Source organism: Larus michahellis, chromosome 3, assembly GCF_964199755.1.
Source record: "Larus michahellis chromosome 3, bLarMic1.1, whole genome shotgun sequence".
NCBI lineage: Eukaryota > Metazoa > Chordata > Aves > Charadriiformes > Laridae > Larus > Larus michahellis.
Window position 1 is genome coordinate 21,694,377 of NC_133898.1, and position 14,937 is coordinate 21,709,313.

General features: G+C 39.9%; 1 protein-coding gene across 5 annotated transcripts in view; it reads right to left on the reverse strand.

The window, feature by feature from the left end:
• DISP1 (dispatched RND transporter family member 1) overlaps positions 1-14,937 on the reverse strand; it is an 88,134-nt gene that overhangs the window by 35,767 nt on the left and 37,430 nt on the right. Inside the window, exon 1 of one of the 5 annotated variants that reach the window (XM_074579049.1) lies at positions 5,917-6,098. The exons of the other annotated variants lie outside the window; for them this stretch is intronic. The gene's annotated coding sequence lies outside the window, so the exon portion shown is untranslated. Of the gene's footprint in view, positions 1-5,916; positions 6,099-14,937 lie in introns of those variants that run through there. 5 annotated transcript variants of the gene reach the window in all.

The following is a 14,937-nucleotide window of genomic DNA, read 5'->3' on the forward strand; positions in this document are numbered from 1 at the left end:
TGGATGCTTAATTTTCACATTCACTCACATGAGAGAGGCTGCACGGTGATGTCGATACATTTCTGTTTCTAAGTTAGTGACACATCCATATCATCACTTGACACTGCTGTACACTGATCAAAGTTACTGTCCCGCAGTTGTAACTACTGTTAAAATGGAAAATAAGATACAGAGATACTGCAAATATCTAGGCCCTTCAAGAAGACAGATGCACCATCCTCTTGCTTTAAGCCCAGGACATCTGCAGCGTGCAGCAATTGAGATAAACATGATTTTTAGTAGCTGTTTCCAATCACTTCATAAAGGAAACCTCACGTTTTCGTGTAATGCAGACATGTGCCAAAGAGAGATGGAAGCTGACTCGCACCCGCACAAGCTGGGCACTCCCATTACGGACACACAGGCTGGGCACCCAAAGTGTATCTGTGCCCCTCCTAAACACTGACATGGGAAGTTCAACTTTTGTTGCATTCAGCCCAGTAGCCTCCATTTAATATGATCAAAGATAAAATGCTTTCTTTTCAACAGATGGAATATCTACCTGCATGCCTTTCAGTTTAAACACAATCTTCAGAAAGGCTCTTTAGAAACTAGTAAATTCAAAGAAAAGCCCAAGATCATCATTACCAGTACCACAACAGAAATTCTGCCTTTGTTCTCCTTTTGAGCAAACTATAAAAATTTTATCAGATCAAGCTGATTCTTTCTTTCTTTCTTCCTAAGCCTTGAGAAACGATTGAGTTCTGTCCGTTCTCATGGAGTCTTTGAGAAAGGCAATGGAAGCACCTGCTTACCTTGAAGCTCTTTCAATGCCATATTAAAGTAAGCAGGCCTACTCTGCATGCTTAAGGCAGCCATCTGATTAGGTATTTTATTCAATCACAGTTAAAAAGAACTGGGACTCAAACCAATTCTCTAGCATATGAGTTGGGCTGTACATTTTCATTTTGTTTGGTAGCTTTTTTTAAACAAATGTAAGATGGTTGATGTCACTTGACAAGTCTAATGTTATCCGAGCTCTGTTTCTCTCATGTTTGAGGGCATTAAAAATTACGTACTATGATACGTCATTTGTGTCACGCTCTATACAAGCGACTGTAACTCCATTGACAGCAAAACTTCACCTGCAGCTGTCACACCAAAATATATTCTTAGATTATATTTTTGTCTCTCTGCTGTATTTTGTCTCCTCTGACACAACTGCAGTGACTGGGAACTTACTGAGAAATGCAATAATGGCCCAAGGAAACAGTTAACTGAGAATCTCTCCTTTAGAGGATGCACAAATAAGCCAGTTTAAATGCACCAAGCAAAAGCACAGTAAGATTTTAATAACACATGGACGTGGGAAATCAAAGAACCTGTTCATCAAGAAAAAAAAACCAAAACCTAAAAATAAGACTCTTTGAAAACACAGTCTTTGAGAATTCAGAATTCTTTCAATGCTGAGGTTTGTTTTCGCTGCATTCCTCAGACTGCTTTAGGATTTGGTATTCTCCAAACAGAGTGGGGGTTTCAGACTTACAGCAATTTACATCTGAAGGCTTTGAAACAGTGGACAGGTATTCTGAATAATGAGGTTGTAGATAATACAGGTTTTAATATAGACAGCCGTACTTAAGAGAAGATTAAATACAATTAGAAAAAGTGCTAACCTACATATTCAATACATCACACTTAGGTATCCACCTCTCTAGTTGGACACGAGGTATTTTAAACATTAACATCTATTTAGAAATTATGCCAGCTGGACTGCTAAGGAAAGAAAACTAGAATTATCTTTAATTACTGCACACTTGATAACAGTAACTGCTAAGAAAGCACTTCAGCCATGCAGTTGAAAACAACAGCTTGGAAGAGTGTCATATCTGGAAAGTACCACAGCCTGTAGAGGCAATGTTACTTAGTGACAGTTTTATGGAGTAATCCCTCTATTATTTGTGGAGCTAACAATGAACACAGCTTACCCAGCAGACATCTGCCATCTGCACTGCAAGCCCTTCAGGAAATAAAGTAATGCCGTACCACACTGAAACTATGTAGGATTTGGTGTTCCCTAACTAGTGTGTTCTTTTAGGCGTGGATTAAGTTCACCTGTTCCTTTGGCTGCAACTGAAAGAATTTTTCTTTGCTTTAAAGTTTCTTTTTAAAAAAACCCCAACAACCAGACTTAAAAAAACATTGGTTCAACAAATCCCATCTGGACTCATAATGCCTGCAATTGAGAATGATAGAAGTGCAAATTCAAGAGGGAATGATGTAGTGGAAATTTAGTATAACCTAGTATATTAGTACAGATAATTTATAGATCCTTAGAAGACGACAGAGAACAGCTAAGTATTCTTTTAACTATACAAGAAATAAAAAATAATCCCCAAAATCTGTCCCTTGCATTAAACCAAAACTAAGCTGGTTATAAAAGTTTATATAGAATCATGGACTCATTCAGGTTGGAAAAGACCCTTGGGATCATCGAGTCCAACCATCAACCCCACTCTACAAAGTTCTCCCTAACACCGCATCTAAACGACTCCTAAACACATTCAGGGATGGTGACTCCACCACCTCCCTGGGCAGCCTATTCCAGTGGCTGACCACGCTTTCTGTGAAGAATTTTTTCCCAATGACCAGTCTAAACGTACCCTGCTGCAGCTTGAAGCCATTCCCTATAGTTCTTTCACTAATTACCTGTGAGAAGAGACCAGCACCAACCTCTCTACAATGGCCTTTCAAGTAGTTGTAGAGAGTGGTGAGGTCTCCCCTCAGCCTCCTCTTCCTCAAACCAAACAGTCCCAGCTCCTTCAATCGCTCCTCATGAGATTTATTCTCCAATATTTTTCATTTAAGGTAGGATAAAACTCAAATTTCATTTAAAAAGTTATCTAAAGCCTTTCAGCTGTAGTCAGCATCACATCACTCAGCCAGCAGAACCAGTCTTGGTATTCTGGACCTTTCAGACCTATCAGTTACAAAACATCATGGGTCTGAGATGAACATGGCGTTTGAAGTAACAAAAACATCTATTCACGTCAAAAGTTCATCTAAAACAGTTGGATTCTAGAAGTAGTGCATTCTTAAAATAAGCAACATTTAACAATGCCAGTGCTACCTATTAAGTCTCCTTCCAGATGAAATACTATAATGGCCGCGTAGTCCCTTAAGAAACTAAAGTTTTTCAATGTGGCAAATGGGTTACATGGTCTCAATCTGTAAATTCAGTTAAATCCTCTCCAGACTTGGTTTGCTATGCCAGCCAGTGCGCACAGCCACCCTTAAGGAAGGTTTTTTCCTCCTTCACATCACCAAAATTCTTTGCATCTTTTCTTTTTCTCAGTGCTCGCAGGAGTAACAGGTGGTGCCTGGTGTTTGATACTGGATTTTGTGGGAGACGTCTAGCTATCTATCATTGCAATGGTCTTTAGCAAGTCAAACAGCATTTTAATGTTTTATGGTTGTTGATCTCCGTTTTGGCTCTCAGTTAGACATTTTTCAAATTCTCTAGCTCTTACTCCTATGCATTCATATGTGGTGCTTGGTTTCTCTCAATACCCCGATTCTTGCTTTTCCATTTCAGCTGTTAACCACTAGTCCTCCCTGAAAAGCTTTCACTATACAAAATATGGGTGCTTGCTAGAACAAGCCTTCCCTGTCCTTTCCACTTCTTTTTCAAGTATTTAAAGTATATTTTAAAAGTATATATTTCATCTTCAAGAAGATTCTCTAATTCTTATTTTATCAGCACACCAGTTTAGGTGATATACTTATTAATGCAACTGCTTCACTTTGAGGATCGATATGACATAGCTCCTATTTTTGAGAAATGCCATTACAGCCATTATTTTCTGCACAGTCTACAAACACCCATTTTCTCAACTAATGTCTCCCTGTTAACGAGCAGATTTTCAGGAATCTAAGTACTTTCACCATGCAGTAGTAGTTAGATGACAATTACCAAGCAGAAGAGATTTTCAGAAGGGAAGTTTTCCCTCCTCCATTTTGTAGCAAGTGTTTGGAGAGGCAGCTAGCCCCTCCATCCCTCTGCGCAGCCTGAGAGGTTGAGAAGCTGTCCCATCCTGAGCCTGAGACACCATGAGTTCATTTCCCACCCGTCGCAGGCTGGCTCGAGAATTGCAATTCCTGTGACAAGGAGTTTCCAGATGTCACCGTGCCAGGACCACAGCTCATGCTACAGATGGGCACTGGTAAACCAGCATTGCCAAACTGGCAGGCAAACTGGCCCACCAACCACAGCTGTGGGGTGAAGAAGCTGGGAAAGACTGCAAAGAGTGGGGGAAAAAAAGAGTATTCTCCAGAGCTTGAGAAATAGATTTTGCTTTGCTTTTAAGCTAAAGTTACTTCTCCTGGCACAACCAGTAAAGCAACAGCAGACCATTTACAGAAATCATTTGCAGGGCTTTGACTACAGGAATCAATTGCAGTGCTTTAACAACAAAGGCTTTTTAAAGCCAGAATTCAAAATAAAAAAAACTATAGATAGAAACAACAACAAGGAGACCTGAAAATTCTCCTTGAGTTTCATATGATTCTAAAATTTTATTAAAAAAAAAAACCCAAACAATTAAGCACATATATCTAGGGGAAATGGGAAAAATGTATTAAGAAAATCTGAAAAAGCTTCAAATACTCTGAGTTTTGGAAAGAAATACAGCTACAAATAGAAATGACTGGAACAAAACATACTATTTCAAGCAAAAAAACCTGTGCGTAGTTCTGGAAAGCAGGTATACCTCAGCACAGTTTAAAAGCATGGAAAGCTGTTAAAAAAAAAAAAACCCAACCCTAAACACTGCTTACAACTGCAACACTGTCATCACACAATCTTATTTACACAACTTACCGACTTTCCATGACCATATGAAAGACATTTAAGATTGTAATTACAAATATTCTGATCCAAAATAACTCTAACCCTGCTTACGCAGAAGGGGAAAAACCAAAATGTGTCTCTTTCTGGATGTAAAAGGAGTTACTTGCGTTGAAAGTTCCACAGGTTTTTACTTCATTGTGCTGTGGGATTAACATTTAAATTATTACAGCTGTAAAGGGACACAAAAGCAATACTCTTTAGTATTTTCCAGCTATGCCTACCATCACCCTGACTATATTAGTGTTACGTAAGAGGTTAAGAAGCCTTTCGACCAGCTGTTTAGAAGCAGATTTTTTTGTTTTCTGTCCAAATTTAAAAGCTACATTTGAACATCTTTAAAGAATCTGTTACTAAGAATAGCATTTTTTCCTCATATTTTAATAGAAGCACTAAGAAAATTTTACAGCTACTGTATATTAAACAAGCAAAACACTCAGTGAGAATGCCAAGGCACATCAAGCAGGTATACACTGGCAGCACACCTATATGATAAACACAGAGCATTCTTTGCATTTAGCTACAGAAAATGTAGCAAAGCGGTTTGACACTAGCAGCCCAACAATCATTTTCTTCAAAAGCTAAACACGCGAGAACGGATTTTTTTTCCCCCTCTGTGTTTCCAAAGCATACATTGGTTTTAAGTTTCCTATTTGCTGAGCCACACTCTGAAGACCAAACGATAAACCCCATATACCACTTTTATAATGGAGCATCTGCTGCAATAGCTGGATCTCGAGTCGGGGAGGGGTGTTTTTCTTTCTCACCAGCTCTTCAGCGCTAGCAGGGTCCTGTTCAAAGCTCTCCGGCACTTCTCCCCAGCTGTAGTCTTTTACGAGCCCAGGAGTCCACTTGCATTACAAAGTAGCATTTTAGGGTAAATAAACTGAAGGTACACAATAGTCTTAGTTAAACCCACAACCTAACGCTTTCTGAAAGCCCGAGCTGTTTCAGCTGTAACCTAAGATACACTACGGGAACGCACGGCCAGATTAGGGGAAATCCAACATAACACACTTCCTAACACTTACCAGCCCCGAGCCGGAGAAGCAGTAAGGAGAAAACACCCCTTTCCCGATCCAGGTATCCCCGACCTACACTCCCGCTCTTCCCGCAGCCGGTCCCGCTTTGGCCGCTCGCCCCCAGCACCGTCCCGGAGCGGGGAGCGCCGCACCGAGCCCAGCCGCTGCTGCGGGGCCGGGGGAGCCGGGGCAGCCCCTCCCGGCGGCAACCCGCCGGCTCCTCCCCGCTGCTGCTGCGGGAGCCCCCGGGGCCGCTCCCCGCCCTTGGTCCCAGCCCCCTTTCTGATGCGGCGGGGTTAAGGCTGGCGTGGATGCAGAGGAAGAACGGCGCTTCGCCCTGGGGACGCGCACGGCTCCTCTTCCAGCTCCAACCAACACGCGGTGACGTGGAAAGGACAAGTGGCATCACCTTGCCACCAGCATTGCCGAAATGGAAAGAGCTGAGGGAGGCGGGGTGCTGAAAATAGAAACCCGAGAGCCGTTCCGAGTATTTTTCGACCTCGCTTCAATCCTCCTTAGCTCTTGGAAGTATGCCCCGTCCCCCAGCCCCAAGCTCTTACTTCATCGTTTGGTTGTCAGGCATTTCTTACAAACTATCTCTAATGTTTGTGGCTACAAATCTCTGACACTTCAACAACACTACCACCACCACGACTTGGAAAAGCAGGGCTTCCCCTCCCCACCACCAGATTTTAAGATATTTGTACCTGAAATACCTTTTCTTGAGCTTCTTTCACTCCTGAGCACTTGAGGACATGGTAGTCCAAAAGTAAACATCTCACACACTCCTGAGATGCATTTTTTTTTTTAAGAGGACTTTATAAATATGAACTGAATTATTACAGACTGTTGATGCAAAAAGCTGAAAACTCCAGGAGCAGAGAAGACAGTCTGGTCACTTACAAGTCAAAATGCAAAAATCAGAGATTGACAAGTTCTGGGGATATTTAAACGCTCAATCCTAGGACTTCAAGAGCAAAGCAGCAGGTCACGTTTAGAAAGAGCCCAGTATTCAGGTGGGGAACACTGTACTCAATTTGCAGAGCTGTATTACGAGGAACTTTTTAAAACACTACTATGGGAAATGCCACAAGCTGGTCTCAACCTGCTCTGCCAGGGTCAGCTCAGACTAACTACTGAACGTCACAAGCCTCCCATTTTGGGAGGTGACTTCTGGTTTTTCCTCAGCTGTGGGTATCTCAGATGCAAACCTCAGAACTGGCATCCTCCTGGGGCAGATCTCGTAAACCAGTCCCCCGCCACTCCAAAGCAGGTCACAATCCACCTCCGACTGGCTTTTTAGAAGAGCTATCTTTCCCCTCCACTGACATGTAGGAGCTCTGATTTCAGGGTCAAGTTGAGCTGGTTGTAGCAAAAGGAATTTCTCACCCCCAAGCATCTTTATTCTTTGTAAAGCAAAAAAATCTTACCAAAAGGAAACACTGAGGCTCAATTTCCCTCAGTGTGACCTTAGAATTATACATCCTAACTCTGGTCCAAGTTTTTACACAAGGCAGCTCTTCCTGCTCATTGGATCTGGTCTTTAACAGGTGGTGAGAGACTGTGCTGCTTCCCCACTTCTAAGGGGAAGCTTTTTTTTTTTTTAAACCAGTGTTCCTTGCCTTTCTCACTTAGCTTCAACTGGGAAATTTCACTGGCATCAGCTGCCCGTTCTCCAGCTCCCGCACACCATCAGCGTCCTACCTACAACATTGGTTTTGTAACCTTAATGGATTTCTAACAGAAAACTTGCTTTCTGTCCAGTACAGAGCCATTCAGTGCTAAATGGTCCAGGACACTTCTTATAGAAGAAACTCAGATATATTTATTGAGCAAAACGGCAATATTACAAATCAGATAAATTGAAACTATAATCCAAAACGGAAGTAGGATTACAAGATGGTATTCACTTTCTGAATATCTGAAACACACAATATATGCCCAGAAGCATCACAAGAATAATATCAAAGCTACTTTTCCAATGTCACAAAAGTCTTTCTGAAAAAGATATTTACTAATAAAAGTATCTTAAATATGTAAATATTTCTGTGTATCAGTTCACTGCAGATACTGTGCCACTTGTATTTGCTAACCACCTCAAAGAAGTGACAAAAGGCACATAGTATTTACTCATTGCTTTGATATCCAGGAGGAAAGAGTACTATAAAAATCTAAAGGATTACATTCTATTAAAGCTCTTAGATTACATGTACTGCACAAAACAGTGTTACTATATTTTTGTACATCAACTTACTGCAGATATTCTGTTCCCAAGGACGATAGTAAAATGAATGTATAATGTGTGTTCAGAGGTTACGCTTAATAAAATGATTCCCATGCAAATTGGATTTGAATACCGTATCATATATTTGAATTACAGACTTGTAGTCAATTACTGCCTTTACAGTATCTGAAGAGCAAAATCAGCACTGTGAGTGCTGAGAAACCTTTCTCCCACGCCACGCTCTATCCCCACAGAGCCTTAGTTGTCCAACGTCCCCCCCAGCACGCTCATGGTTTTGACATCCCCATCATATACCCTTTAACATCCCTTTCTGCACTACATTCAACTTGCGGTGTTGCTACTTATCCCACTGTTCATCTCCATCACTACCAGACAAATGCCGACTTCTTCATTTGTAATCGATTAGGAAACAACTGAGCTCTGCAGCATATGGAGTGCAAGTACAAAAAAAAAAAATCAGGGGAAGGTGGAAAAGGATCGACGAATTTAGACTGATTCAAGGCACATCGGGAATGTCAAATTTGATCTGTGGAAGCCTTGAGAAGATAAATGAGTAACACCCTGCTCTTTCCACCAGCTGGAAATGCATATATGCAGAGAATCTGCAGGACATCTGCACTACTAATTCAGCCTTGGTTTAAGTCAATACAATCCTCGATCCACCAGGAAGTTCCACCTACCTATGGTTCAAATAATATATTTTACAAGCAATAGAATTTCTACCATAAACAATATGAACTCTCAAAGCTTCGCTATTCATTAAAGAGAAAATGAGCAGAATAAAATTTGACTGTTATGTCATCTTGAAGATTATTATTTTTGGATTCTACTGATTACTTAAAAATTTGTGATTTGGACTTCAAGCCCTTGAAGACAGACACACTGCTCTGGGCAAAACTACTTTGCACGTTCTGATCAAAGAAACAGCATTTAAACTTAGAAAAATGGGCAAACCACCTCTTATCATAACAAGCATCTTTTTTTTGCTGAGATTTTAAAACAACAGTTTTCATAGTATGCTTAACAAATAAAATCAAGTAGTAGCAAATATACTAATACAGCTCCCAAAATTCTATATACAATTCTTAGGAAAAAAAAAATACTGTTATGATAACCATAATAGAGATTCAAATCAATTATAGCTTGTATAATATATAAGCCTAAAAAAAAATATTGAAGTTTGTATTTGGATTTAGAGTACAGCTGACATACTGTGTTGTAATGTATGAAGTCTGATCATGCTCTCTCTTCAAACAAGATATAAAGAGTGGCAATTCTTGGCCGTGATCCTTTCATAGCCTTTCTCAACTGAAGACACCAGGCAACGCCATCAAGTGCCAGCCACTTCTGCTAGCTTTGGCTGGCCATGGTCAAGAGCTGCTACCCAGCTACTCCCAGCACCAGAGCTGCAGCTATTCCCTCTACCTTTTCTCGTCTGGATGCCTTCACATACCTCTCTGAGCTTAATACGACATTAATCACAGATTTTTCTTTTCACAGCAGCGTCTTTTAAAGAGGGAGATATTCGGAAGAAGCTGAAGGACTTTGACAGTGTTGGACACTAATAGGAAAGCTGGTGGCCTTTTTGGGTGCTCTGGGGACAAACTGATGCTGAAGGACTAGGCAAGCACTCAGGTGAAAAGCGCAGAGGCTTTTGAAATCCCTGAAGGCCAGACAGAAGGTACCAGAGGCGCTGCAGAAATTCTGCCGAATTGCTAACGAACTGGGGAGAATAAAGGAATATGGAATAGAAGTAAAGAGCTAATTAGAGGTTAAAATGACAGAGTGAGTTCTGTATGTGGCACATGTACTCTGCACGTATTTTATTATAGCTACACTGAATTTTTATTACAATTCCTATCCAACTACAGAATTTCCTGACTGGTGTTTTTTTCTTGGACACAACATTCTCTATTGCGTCTTAGATGCTATAGGACAGTACTTGCAGTAGGCAATTTACCAAATGCTACTTAAAATACAATGTAATGGGAGAAATATTGTAGGGAACCAACCATTTATTCACTATTTTTCATACTAAAGGATATTTTCATGGAACACTTGAGGCAATACTGAGATAGCGGTAGCTACAGCTACTTTAATTATTTAGAGGCACATAGGGCACATATCGGGATCTTCCAGAATCTAGCAGTACATGGGACACGCCAGGGGCACAGTATTGAGAAATTTAATTGGACTGAGTCAGTTTGATCCGTCGGAGATTACTTGGTCTAGACTGCCACTGATTGTGCCACACCCGGCAATTTTGCAGGGATATTTGAGTGCCTACATGCCGCTCCCAAGTGCTCTGGGATCCAGATATATGAGGCAAAGACACGAACTGACTTATCTGAGACTGCAGCCACATGAATGCGACTACTAGACCTGAACAGCCTGAAAACTGAAGAGCTGTGTTCATAATGCATCACCCTTGAGATGGAAACTCTCAAAACTGGCAGTTGGGAGACTCTGAACAGACAGTGGAGTTAATTCACAACCTGTGTTACCCCATCCAGAGATGAAAAAGAATACTGTAAGAGATAAAAACAAAAGCACCCAGCAATGAAAAAAAAAAACCCCAAACCTGTACTTAAATCTGTGGATTTATTTCTTTGACGTACAGGATGAAGAAAAGGAAGTGAATGAAATAAAAGGTATTAAACATAAAAACTCACATCCTCTTACACTGGCATTCTTCTATATACTCTTCCCCCCCAGGGGTGGAGGAGACAAACCTTCATATAAATATAGGTCATAATATAAGCAAAACTAATTTAGTATCATCATATACCTATGGCTGAAGTCTTAAGTATTGAGCCTTCCATTTTCAGACTGCTAGCTCCATGAGGATGAAACATTGTCTGATCAATAGACGACATAAAGTAAATTGGCTGCCCTTCTCTAGTTTCTACTCATCCAGACTTCATCACAAAATCTTTCATAATTGATACCCTCAAGAAAGGCTGAGAATTAAGTGAGCAGAGAGGTTGAAAAAATCTTTAAGCCTTGCAAAGCAGTCTTCTCTAGCCCTAGTGACAGCAGAAATGTTAGATGTAATTGCTGATCATGCTCTATTTGTTTTTTTTAGATAAACAGAGGACTTCTGGCTTGTAACCAGGAAATTTAAACCCTACGCACTACAGTCAATAAAACAGATACCAACACATTCTTTTAATATTCCGGAAACTGGACATTTAAGGTCACATCATCTTAAATAACACAAAGTCAAAGCACAGAAATAAATTTCTGGGGGCAAAGAGGATCTTTCATTGTCCACAAAGCGCCTAGAACAATGTGCTCTCAGTCCCTAGTGTAATTAAAGAGTCAGTTCAGTATGATACTGCAAACAAATAAAGCAGGATTCTAAACTATTTCCTCTATTGATTTTTTTAAAAAGCTCTCAAAGTATGATAGCGACATTTTCCAGTCTTTTTTTCCCCCCGCAACTGAAACAAGACACTCTAGCATTATTTCTCTCACTTTTTTCATTGAGATCCTGAGGTTTTAAACCAGGTCACGTGAAGGTTGAGTTATAAAGTATAAGACTGTCTTGTTTTATGTACTTACAGAACAGAAATACTAACATCAGCTTAATGATTTTTCACTGAAGAACTAATAAAGATAAATCTCCTTTTTCCATGTTTCCAAATCACACATACTCTGAATTGAAATGCACATCTGAGGCTTTACAGGAACTCAAGTCTCACATCACACAAAAACCTTGAAAAGCTAGTAAAGTTAAAAAAAATTCCTCACCTTGGAAGCAATTATTTACGTTATTAAAATAAATAAAAAAACCAAAGCTGTGTATTAATCATGAGCAAAACAAAAAAAGCCAGATTTAATACTACGCAAAAACATGGAAAGTTTGTAAGACAGTATTATTAGCATCTCAATTTTCAGACACTAATATGAAGAAAACATTTAAAGTACAAATAAATCTGTAAGCAGAACTGAAGTTCTATACTTTTGATTTATCTACAGCTCACAATGTTTTGAAGGAATTTTTAATAGCTTGTCTTCAGTTGTAACAGTTTTATTCTCTAGACAGAGTGCTCCAATAATAAGTTATATTAAAACGCAGCTGCATAAACATGTTTACACACAGTTACATTTTCTCATTCACATTCCTTTCTCACAGGTGTACCTTTTCCACTATGAACTAACTACATTTAAGTCTATCTTATGTAAGTGCACACATGTATAATGTCACTTGTAAAATAGTCCAGACTGACCAGAGGGAAAAACTAACAGAATGCTTTAACTGAATGTAAAATAAACAAGTGACATAAAAAGCAGTAATTCCATCACTCGTACACCAGCAGTATTTAAACTACAACCACCATCCTGATGTCAGACTGAAAGCAACTATTGCAGTTAATTTTTTTCCAAATGACAGGAGAAATGCACTTTACCAATATTCTTAACTACCATATTAAGATTAACTGGTCTATAATCAAAGAAATAACAAAGAAATGCATTTCTCCCAATCATTTGGAGGAATTCATACAGCAACAATCCAGAAAACACAACTGCCACTACTTCTATTTCAGCTACAGAAGCAAAGGAAAAATCACTTTTTCAGATTCATATTCTTAGTTCAGGAAAGAGCAAAGTCTTGAAATGGAAGGAATTCTTTTAAAACACTAAGGCATCCATTCCTTTTAAGAGAGGGACCATTGTTTTGCACTTAATTTCAGGGAAACTAAAAATGTAACATCAATATTTATTGCAACTGCATAACTATTGCCATATAATAGGTGTGTAAAATAAACACTTATGTGCAAGATAAACATTTAGGTTGCAGATCGCAGGAAACTAACACTTTGTTGTTCATTTCATTCACCTTCACAGCTAAAGAAAGTAGAAGGTTCTCACTCATTTAAGAGCAAATTAGGTGATGACTGTAGTTCGGAAAGATTCTTTCTACATATTGCAAGTTCAACCTTCAACCTTGCACGCTTTTCCCTTGGCTTAGTAAAATTAACAGGAGAGAAAATCCCTACCAGCTTCTTAATTATTTATTTTTATAAAGGATCTTCAAAATCAACTGCCTAAAGCTTCAAATAATGCATGAAAGAGCTCCCTGGCTTTTGTGTACAACCCACATCACACCTTCGCGTTTCCTCATCAGGAAAGTGAAATAAGCACGAAAGTCTAAGTGTTTGGAATAAACAAGCATTGCTAGAGCCCATAGAGGAGCTTTTATTTGATGTGAGCTTTACTGACACTCTAACGAAGGCCTGACAGACGAGGCAGGAGAAAACGCTATTTGAGCACAAACTCAATGTTTGCTCACTAGGCTGCTTGCCTGCCAGAGGGTTACCCAAACACAGCCCCTGCAATGGGAAGTCAACCTTTTCTAGCTGTCTGTTAGCAAACAGATGCAAGCCTGGGAATTTCTCATATGTTCAGATAAATCAAGAACCAGACCTTCCAGAGCGCCAACCTCCGTAGCTTTAGAAGGAGATGTAAGATTTCTCTGGGACCCTCTGTTTTCACACTGTTTAAGACTAAACAACAGTTACTGCCTGTCATATGCATGTCACATCATTTCCAAAGCTGTTCACAGAAGTTAGTTTGGTATGTATCTGTTTTTACCTGGTACTCAAAGTCAAAAACCTTGAGACAAGTCTAAACTATGAAACATCTATGTAACATTCCCCTACATGGTTGTGGAGGGTGGTTTTGGTGGTTTAGGTTTGTTGTTTTTTTTTTTTAAGTGATACCTCTATTCCTTTGATATTACGCCTAGGGATACTAAGGTGTATTATCTTCTGAAAAACATGATTTGGCATTTTCTGCAATGCACACAGGTTCCCTGGAGACACACAGTGGTGAGCTGCATTCTTGCCAATACAAAACTGCAACTGCGTACCTTCCTGATCAATTCTCAAATCAAAAAATCCTTTGGAAAAGCACAGGTGTACAGAAATTGCATTACAGTTGTATTACAAACCCAGATATATTATTTCGCTACATGAGGTCCATTTAAAAACCATGTTTTTTTATATTGAATATGTCCAGTATTGACCAAACATCTAAGATGATGTACTTAAAGGCTTTTCAAACTTGATGGTACCTCTTGAGATTTACATTCAATAAGTACAGCTGGATTTATTTAAAGATCAAACTCAAGATAAGACTTCAATTAGATTGCTTCTGCTACAGCCTCTGTGATGTATGCAGCCAATTCAGTTAGACAATATTGCTTTTTCCAATTACTACAGGCTACCCATTTTGCATGTACTATACATGCTCTGTTTCTAGGAGATTCATTGGAATACAATTTGGTTCACTACTGGTTACGTGAATTGTAGTATCAGATAACTTTGCATAAGAATTGAGGAATCTGAAGAGGATCAGGTGCCGAAATGTATTTAGGAGTACAGTCTCTTTCTGCACCCAGGAATTGAGGATCATGGAGCACTCCAATACTCCGAAGCAGTAGGACTGATCCCAGTCTTTCGCACTGGAAACTGGGGTATGGGAACTGAGAAAACACTAGTCGCTTTTGGTCATTACAGAGTACAACCATGGAAAGAGTTTTTTTATATCCTGGCAAAGACGAGTGACTGGGTGTCTGCCAGCAGTACCACAGCTGTACAGTGTCAGCACCAGTAAACCACCTCTGTATCAGACACAGAGACGGGCACAGAGCAGCTGCCGAAGACTTCTGGCAGCCCTGCGACGGCAGCAGCTGCACAGCCGTTCCGTGGCTAGGAGAAAAGTTTGGTCCCTCTGCAACTTTCAGCTCACTTAATTGGGCTGTGTACCTGTTCCAGGGC